Source organism: Myotis brandtii, unplaced genomic scaffold (assembly GCF_000412655.1).
Source record: "Myotis brandtii unplaced genomic scaffold, ASM41265v1 scaffold53, whole genome shotgun sequence".
Lineage (NCBI taxonomy): Eukaryota > Metazoa > Chordata > Mammalia > Chiroptera > Vespertilionidae > Myotis > Myotis brandtii.
The window spans coordinates 7,879,063-7,888,766 of NW_005369942.1; positions in this window are offsets into that span (position 1 = coordinate 7,879,063).

Consider the following 9,704-nt stretch of genomic DNA (forward strand, 5'->3'; position numbering starts at 1 on the left):
TATTACTTGAAAATGACAATTATAGGGCCTAAGCTATACTGTTTTGTGGTACCGTGAGGATATGAGCAGTGTGCCTTGAAAAGAGTAAGTTATTATTTCATATATGGTTCCCTACTGCCAGGGTTCTTGTTCCAGCATCAAGAAGGGTTCAGGAAATCTGGAGAAGGCTGTGTGTAGATTAAATAGGAGTCCAGAGACGAAGCATAATTTTGAAAGGCATTAGGGGTCAGAGGAGCCTAGTTTAAAGAAAACTAAGATCTAAGATCTCCTTGTCTCAGGACCCCATGCTTTTTATTAACACAAATTGTCCTGAGGTGAGGCATAGATATACACTTCAAAGGGTCAGGGTTTCTGTATACAGAGGCATTGTCAGATTTGGGGAATTAGCCTACGGCTGTTCAGGTGTTTAGCCAGTAGGAGGCAATAACGTGTACATTAAGATGCCCTGAGCTGTCTGGCAGCCAACAATCAATTTAATGTATCCTATTCAGGTTTGGGGAAATGCCATCAGCCATTCCCAGATTCAGCCCTACTGTCATGCTGGAATTGGTTTCCGGCACCCTACCTCAAAATATCAAGGACATTGCTCTGTAGCATGTAGGCTTTGAGTTTGAAAACTTCAAGCAGCTTTTTGAGTTCACTGTCTTCATGTCTTGGTTGAATTCAATGGGCTGTCCCTTGAAGGTGCTGAGTGGGCAGTCCAGGCTCTTGGAACTTCAATATATTGTTTCGTCTATAATGAAGCTTTTCTCTTTTTGTGGAAATGACCACTTTTCAGCTCTTTCTCCAAAGTAACCACTATGTAATACACATGATACATCAAGGATGATGCAGCATAGCAAGTTGTTAAAAGTTCTAGTATGGACCACCTGGTGTGGCTCAGTGGTTGGTCAGTCCATGAACCTCGATTCCTGGTCTGGGCACATGCCCAGGTTTCAGGCTCAATCCCCAGAAGGCAGCCAATCGATTGATATTTCTGTCTCTTCCTCTTTCTTCCTCTCTCTCTAAAAAATTTAAAAAAATGAATAAAAACATGTTTTAAAAAAGTTCTAGTATGTTAAGAAGAGCTTAAGGGTATTCGTACAGTATTTCCTCAGGAGATGCAAAAATCTTTAATTTGTATGAGCTAGAACTGTTTTTTTCTCTGAAAGAAATCAGCATGTAGGAAAGGATATTCCTTATATGGGGAATCAAAACTATCCAAATTATCTAAACTGTAACAGGATATATTACTATCTAGGAAGGACTTTTTTATTGTTGGTGTTATTGGCTATTTTCAGATAGAAACACCTGGGGCAAAAATAAGCAGCTCATTTGTTTTGTTAACAATTTGAAACAATCTATTTCTTTTAATGGTAAAAAACCAAAATGTTGTTTTCTCAAAAATTTTTTTGTCATGCCACTTATATTGAGGATTTTTAGGATGACTACCACAAGGGAAAATGATTTAAAAATTTATTTTAGTAACTGTGAGGCCCAAATGAGAGATGCTAAAAAAAATCAACTTTGCATTTTTGTTTCGGTGGGAAGTGGGGAGTTCTATTCATAAGCATATCGACAAATGTATTCTGTTAAATAATACAGCTGTGGGGATGTTGTGCCCATGTCTTGTGCAGCAGTGAGTCTGAAAAGATTGAATCTGAAAATTATGGGGACTAGGTCAAACCAAATTTCAATGTAAGATCGTTAAAGTTCTGCTCATAAATTTAACCAGGAATGTAGGAGGTGGGAGTCAAGTTAGATTTCTCTACTCACAGCTTTTTATTTCAATTATGTGTTGCATAATGTAACATTGCATATCTATAAAATTAGGGAGATTAGAAATTCTTTGAAGATTTAGATTTAAGATAAATCTAAATTCCACGACTCTTTAACCTTTGAATGAATTAGAGAAATAAAATAACTGGGAAACAGATTGCACTCTTATCACTTTACACTTGTAGAATGTTAGAGCTTGAAGTGATTTTTATATCTGACATCTCCTTTTTGGCCCAGGGTGTGTTGCTGTCTAAATGACCTTGAACTCTTGGGTTTTATACCCTATTGACAAAATTGTGCATCAGTGGAGTCTTCACAGCTCTTCTTGGCAACACACCCTCGTGCCTCATAAATCTTAAGGTAAAGAGGCCTTCCTTATGGCCAAGTTAAGTGCCTTTGAACATATTGCCATTCTCTACACTTTTTGGAAGCTCCAAAGCCCTTTTGAAAAGTATGGAAAATCTTTTTTTGTGTGTGTTAATTCTCATACATATTCTAGTAAGACACATAATTCACTTTATAGAATTGAAATGTATTGTTGAGCTTCTGAATCTTAACACTTTATACTAATTTACTAATTGACTTAAAGTTATATTCACTCTACTTTGTTTTTCAAACTTTTAGTGTTCTTTTTTGGTCTCTTTTTAAACTCCTGTGTTCCTAACTAGATGGGAAGTTGTCAGTTCAGAACTAAGGCAGCTTTTAAAAATGGATAGACTAATAAAGATCAGGAGAAGAGGTTCATTCACACTTACGATTGAAGGCCTGTGGGGTTCTGCTGGTTCGCATGAGCCTGGTTTACATTGATCGGAGTTACAAATACAGATTTTTACTGTAAAATCAAGGGCAATACTTTTGATGGGCTTGTTAGGTGACATCTTGAAAACGTGTAAGCCTGCATTGAGCAGCAGCCGCAGGCAGCTTTCCCTGTGAAATGCCTGTTTCCATGTCGCACATTACTTCTGTCGCCTGCCTTGCTGGACTATGGGGTTGCTTCTCACTCCATTTTCTCATTTTCTTCCTGATAATGAGCAACATATGGCAAATGTCAGTCCCCCTCCCCTGAGTTTCAGTGTTTCAATGCAGCTGAGGTGACTTGCTAGATTTTCTTGTTTGTCTGTCTTCCTTGTAGCCACATTTAGATTTTTCTTACTGCTTTACAAATAGAAAAGATGCAGCAGTGGATACCAGCATTGGTGCCCACAGTTCACGTGTTGGGCTAGTGACCTAGTGTTGAGCAGTTTTCACTCCCTCCTTCCCTGATTCCGTGCAGGGGAGGGAATTTGAGCAAGAGCCAGGACATGTGGCAGCCCTTAAGTTCCTTCCAAACTTTATGAGCTCAGAATCTAATGTGGAGTCCACCCTTCTATCACTGGCCTTGACATCATAGAATTTATACTACCACTCTGCCCTTGAAACTTGGAAATTGCCTATTATCCAGGTCATTGGAGGAGTTTGCTTATTGATTCTGAAGCTGTTATTTGGTAACAATTCAAAGTGTAAAGTAGAGACCCCACCTCCCAAATCCTGCCTTGCACACTCTCTCCTACACAGCAGGGTGTAATTTTGCTTGGGTATATGCAAGCACCTTTTCCCAGCATGCCTCTTCTGAGCATGCCTTTCCTTGTGCCAGACACTATTATGCTCTATCAATTTAATATTTGCAAGCCTTTAGTTAGGTCGCTGTGCCAGGTATGGCTAATTTTTCTGTTCATCTAAAAAATAGCTTCATGTTATTATAAATAGAATGCACATTTGGAGATGGAAATACACTGTTCATTAGGTATACCAGTACAAACTATTGGCCTCTGGCCATGCTTCTCTAATGGTGTAATTTCCATACCCCCAGGGAAATGGTTATGTATCCTCTCTTTATTTTGAAGGCTATAATTGTAAACACATGTCTTTGACTGGATACCTTATATCAATAGCCTTCATCCACTCTGCCAGAAGACGTGCACAGTGCAATGCAACATCAAAGGAAACCCAATGAAATGTTGGTTTATTATTGGAGATATATTTGGGCTAAGCTCATACTAGTGTTTTGCTAGATTTGAAAATTAAACCTTAGGCTAAGACTGAGGGATTTTAGGGGACCAAAGTTAGTACCAAATAGATGAGATAAAAAATTATACAGTAAAAAGAGCCCATTGTAGTCATCTGCATGGCAAAACCACCGACTCTAACATACATAAGCCGGAGTCTATTATCAGTCACATCTATTTAGTTTATTTACATTAAATTTCCCAGATCTGTCCATACTAATTTGTGAATTTTCAGTGGAAAAGTTCCTCTAGTTTTTCTATTTACTTTCATTTAGAGGGTATCATTTGCAAACCTGTGGCCTTGTTATGTTCAATAAAAGCTAGTTACAAGTAAACAAACACCAGATTCCCTAGTGGTCACTTGGCTTAGAGTGTGAGTATTAATATTTTATTGATGGTTGATTACTGGATATTGTTACAATCCTTTTTCATGTAGAAATGTAGTCCTAAATAAGCCCTTACTAAATTATTTTCTTAAAAGAGAAAAAAAATCTTTTAATAGTGAGTAGTAAAATCTGAAATGTATGTTTTGCATTTACATAAAAATAAATTATTCTTTCTCTTTTTTACATTATACATTCTTATATTAGTTAATGAGGCAGTGCCAAAACAATTAAAAAATTTAAACATTTTTTTTCTGAATGTAAATAGTTCTCATCCTAAAACCTAAAGAACTTATGTTTTTGGGGGGTAGTATTTATTTTCATGCAATGCTCTCAGAGAATTCGAGCAAATGTGCAATACGCTATGGAAGTCCTGTCTCTAATGTTAGTGCTTCATGCTGTAGGGAGGTGCCGTGGGAACCTTTCGAACAGCAATGTGGAAGTTAGAGTTTAATGGCATGCTGACACTCATGTGGAAGAAGGTGGGTGGGGTGCCTTCCTGATCCGGGCCAGAACAGCAGATGTCCTGAGCCTTTGTTCATGGGGCACATTTGTGTCAGCTGGCCATACTACGCGCTACAAAGGAAGCTGAGTCCTTATTCCCCCATACCCACCCCAGGGCCCGCACATCTGATTTAAGAAAGGTCTCTTTTAACCAAGAGAAAGGCTTTTTTTCCCCTTCCCAATATGGAAATGACTTCAGAATGACTGACATTCACCAATGAAGATACTATATTCTCCCAAAGACTTAATGCATTTTTTCACTAGTATGAAATCAGACTGAGTAACAAAAGCTTGTGTAAGGATTTAATCACGTTGTGGCTAGAAAAGAACACGCACACATAATTTAGTTATAATAAAGAACAAATACAGTTGGTCCTGTGTATCCACAGGTTCCATATTGGATTTAACCAACCGCAGAGTACAAATATTAGAAAAAATAGTTACGTTGTTGCTGATGTGAACTGTGTAGCTAGAATTACTAGAAGTTGGATGGTTGGGTCAGTACTGAACTTGTACAGACCTTTTTTTCCCTTGTCATTATTCCCTAAACAATACTGTATTACAACTATTTATATAGCACTGACATTGTATTAGGTATTATGAGTAACCTAGAGATGATTTAAAGTGTACAGGAGGATGTGTGTAGATTATATGCAAATACCGCACCACTTTATATGAGAGACTTGAGCATCCTTGGATTTTCGTATTCATTGGGGTCCTGGGATCTATGCCCCATGGATACCGAGGCATGACTGTATTTTAAAAATCAAAGTGTTTCTCAGGGAAATTTAAGGGGATTCACAAGGTGATTAATTTTGATGCACTAATACACCGAATAAAACTTACCCTTTTTTGTATCAGTGTTTTCTTACATTTTTCATGTTATGGAACCCACATAAAAGAATACTATTTCACTCTGGCTGGTGTGGCTCAGTGGTGAGAGCATTGGCCTTCAAACCAAAGGGTCTCGGGTTTGATTCCAGTCAAGGGCAGGTACCTGGGTTGTAGGTTCCCCAATCCAGTTGGGGCCAGTGTGGGAGGCAACCAATTGATGTGGCTCTCTCACATGGATGTTTCTCTCTGTCTCCTCTCTTTCCCTCCACCGCCGACCTGTCCTCTAAAAAGAATCAATGGAAGAAATATCCTCCAGTGAGGATTTAAAAAAAAGAATATTCTGTGACACACTACCGTAAACAAAGAAACAAAGTCTGGAGTGGAGTCTGGAGTGGATTGCTGCCTGCTTGCCCTAGACTTGAGGGGACTGATATCTGAGTGCTTAGACACATTTCTTTATTTCCTTATTGTAACTAATTTCAGACTATCAGCAGGAAATACTGATATGCTTTTTATTCTTGAATTTCCCACTAATTTCAAGCAGTATAAAATTAGGCAAATTATTTTCAATTTCATACTTTTTTCAATTAACAAGAGTTCTGTTGGTTTAAAAACAAATACAGCTTATTTCTTTAAAACCAAGTCTAACTGTGCTCTGGTGAGCTCTCAATGCCTAGCAGAATACCAGAGGCCTGATTAGTACTCACACTATAGAAACTGATGTTGAAAACAGCACAAGTAAACCAAAGGTTGGAAATAAAAATAATATGCTGAGAAATTTGCAGTAATTCAGCTTTATTTGCCCCAATTTTAATCAACGCTCTATTGTTTGCTATTTTGAATCATAAACATAAACACTTCATTCTCAGCTAAGGTTCAAAGCTAGGTGACCTAGAATTGGCATTTATTATATTAATTCCAATATGTTGGTTCTTATAGATATTTGAAATCCCCCCTTTCATTTTTCTTTTCTTTTTTTTTTAAATTTTTTTCTTTACTCCCTCACTCCTTCCTGATCTCCTTTCCTTCCTCCCTCTCTGTTTTTCACAGAAAAAGTTTCTAAAAACTTTAGCCAGTCCCCAAACACAAGAGCCAAGGCCTAGCATTTGAGATGGGGCTACGTGCAGGAGAGTCGTTATAAATATGGCAGTATTTACGTTTCTCTTCATTTTTTTGGTCTTTTTATTTCAGAAAGTCAAAAAAATATTGAGTTCATTAAGGAAGACTTTCATGTGGTTACCTTCTGTTGTAATAAAAAAATTCATAAAGATGGAAAGCCATCCAGAAATGGAGTTTTATTTAGATTCTGAATCAGGTTAATGTTTTCAGTGTATGTTTTAATTAGCAAGGGTAACCCTTGGCCACAGTTTGGATTCATTGGGTTTCTGTTCTTCAAACGTTTTGCATTTAGCAACCGCTAGAAGTTATTATTCGTTTATTTGATTTATAAAAGGCACTCATCACCCTGGCCCCTGGGTGTATTTACAATAGTGATGCAAATTTAATTAATACAACATTGCTTGGTTCTCCCCCAGCAAGTGGATTTCCTCACCTCCCTCCTGCAGCCACCACGAATCAGGAGGAGGGCCAACTGGAACAGATGGGTCATGCAACTGGGCTTTAGAGGAGAAATGTAAACGGTTGTTAGACTGAGAGAGGAAATGAATCTGTACAAAGTATCTTTCTCCTGCGGGTCAGGTAGAAGAAAATGCCAACAAGCATGTGCTACTTGACCTACACAGTTAAGGTTATGCAGCCCTCATTCCTCTGAGAAAGAGCCAGGACAGCAAAAAATAAATTTTAGAATACTTCATTTACATAGTAGGTGGCCAAGGAACACTGGAATGCAAGTAGCATGAGCGCGACACAGTGTCTTTCCAATGTAGTTTTTTTGTTGCTGCTGTTTTTACAGATTTCAAGTCATGGTGAATGCAGGATAATATAATTATTACATGCACACAACTGAGTCATCTTGCTTTGTCTTAAATCCAGATCTATCTAAGGTTTTGATCTGTAACGTGAGGACAAAATAGTACCTAATTCCCTGAATTGTGCGTGGATCCAATGAGATAATATGTACAAAGTGTCTCTAAGAATGTTAGTTTTAGTTTTCCATGAAATTTATAATTAGAGAGTTGCCTGTCTTGGAGGAGGCCTAAGTGACCAGTTTTTGGACGCTATAACTTGCATTAAAATGGAAGTAATATGCTTCCATCATGGAAATGTTTTCCGTGACTGATGAATACTGATAAAGATTTCTGGAGAAATCTTTAATAGGATTTTAACACAATGCCGACAATGGTTTTAACAAAATGTGAATGTAAAATCTCTGGGCCATACGGTATGGGCAAGTAATGCTGATTACCCTCATAAGCCATTTGCATCATCCTCATCCACCCAGTGAAAGAGACATATATAGATGTTTCTCATAAAATGATAATTTGGGGACTATATAAAAATTTATAAATAATATGAGTAAAACAATTTTCTACTTATTGCCCACATATTTTTATGTATTTAGCCATGGTTCTATTTTTTTCTTGCTTCCATATCAAATACATAGTATAGTTGACCCTTGAAGACCCTATAGCTGATCTTGGGGGTTGGGGCACTGACAGCCCCTCAAACAGTCAAAAATCCACATGACTTTTGACTCCCACAAAACCTAACTGTTAATAGCCTACTGTTGACCAGAAGTCTTACTAATAACATAAACACTTGATTAACACATATTTTGTAGGTTATATATATTATATATTATGTTCTTAGAATAAAAAATAAGCTACAGAAAAGAAAATGGTACCAAGAAAACCATAAGAAAGAGAAATCACATTTACAGTATTTATTGAAAAGATCTGCATATAAGTTTACCCACACAGTTCAAAACCATGTTGTTCAAAGGTCAACTGTATTCCCGTATCAGTAACATCTCTTATTCAAACTCCATGATTTTCTATCTTCTAGTGGTAGGTTTTTATTGGGATTTAAGGATAACTAGTTGCTTCTTCCCTTATGTGAAGTTGAGAATAATTGATTAGATAGATTATTGTCAGCTCTTGTGACCTCCAAGGGAACTTAGAGCCCTTTTCTGCATTCACCCCAAGAATCATCCAGTTGCTAACATACCACATTCTACAGTTAAGTAGAATGCTTGCTCTGGAGTTACTCAAACAGCAGCCCCTGCAAGAAAAGCATGCTCTCTCTTTCCCCACGAGCCTAGGTAACATAGGACTAGATGCATTTTCCTTGGCATCTTCCCCTTCCCTCACTCCAGAAGAAAGGTTGGGGTATGTAGTATGGGAAAGCCCACTCTCCATATTAGGACAAAATCCTCAGGCACTTTGTCCTTTTGGTCTTTATACATTATGGAAGAAGCTCTGCCCTTTCAGATGGAGAGGTTTGAGGTTTGGATCTGGCCTTTGCCTAAAGGTTGGTTCCTTAGACCCACCTGGGAAATTGGGTTCTTTGTGAGGTGTGGGCCATCTCAATGAAATTCTATAATGGGGTTTGGGAATCAAAGTGTCTTCTAGTAATAAAGAGTTCCTTTGGCCTGTCATAATCTTTGAGGATTATATTTGTTTGTTTGTTAAGGGGTGGCTGGTAAGGGGCAGAATTGGGGTATACCATAGGTGTAGCCAACTACCACCTTTTTTTTGGAAAAAAAAAGTTTTTTTTTAATTGATTTCATAGAGGAAGGGAGAGGGAGAGAGAGAGAAACATCAATGATGAGAGAGAAACATTGATTAGCTGCCTCCTGCATGTCCCCCACTGGGATCAAGCCTGCAACCTAGGCATGGGCCCTGACCAAGACTCGAATCATGACTTCCTGGTTCATAGGTAGACACTCAACTATGAAGCCACACTGGCTGGGCCTGACGTCCACCTGTTAATGTAACCTCCCATATCCTCATCTATCACTGTATTAATAGTGAACCTCAAATCCTACGGAGTGATGTAGAATATTTTCTCACTGTTATTATTTGGGAAAATAAGACTAAAATTCACTGGCGATTATTATTTTCTCTTGCTCAATAGTCTGCAGAATATGGTTGGTCCCACCCATTTGATTTCCTGTTATCTCCATCTGCATAGAATAGGGCTCATTACTTACATAAAGGACACTGTGAGTCTGAACTTACAGAAAACAAACCAGTGGGGGATTTTTATTAAGTTGGAAATG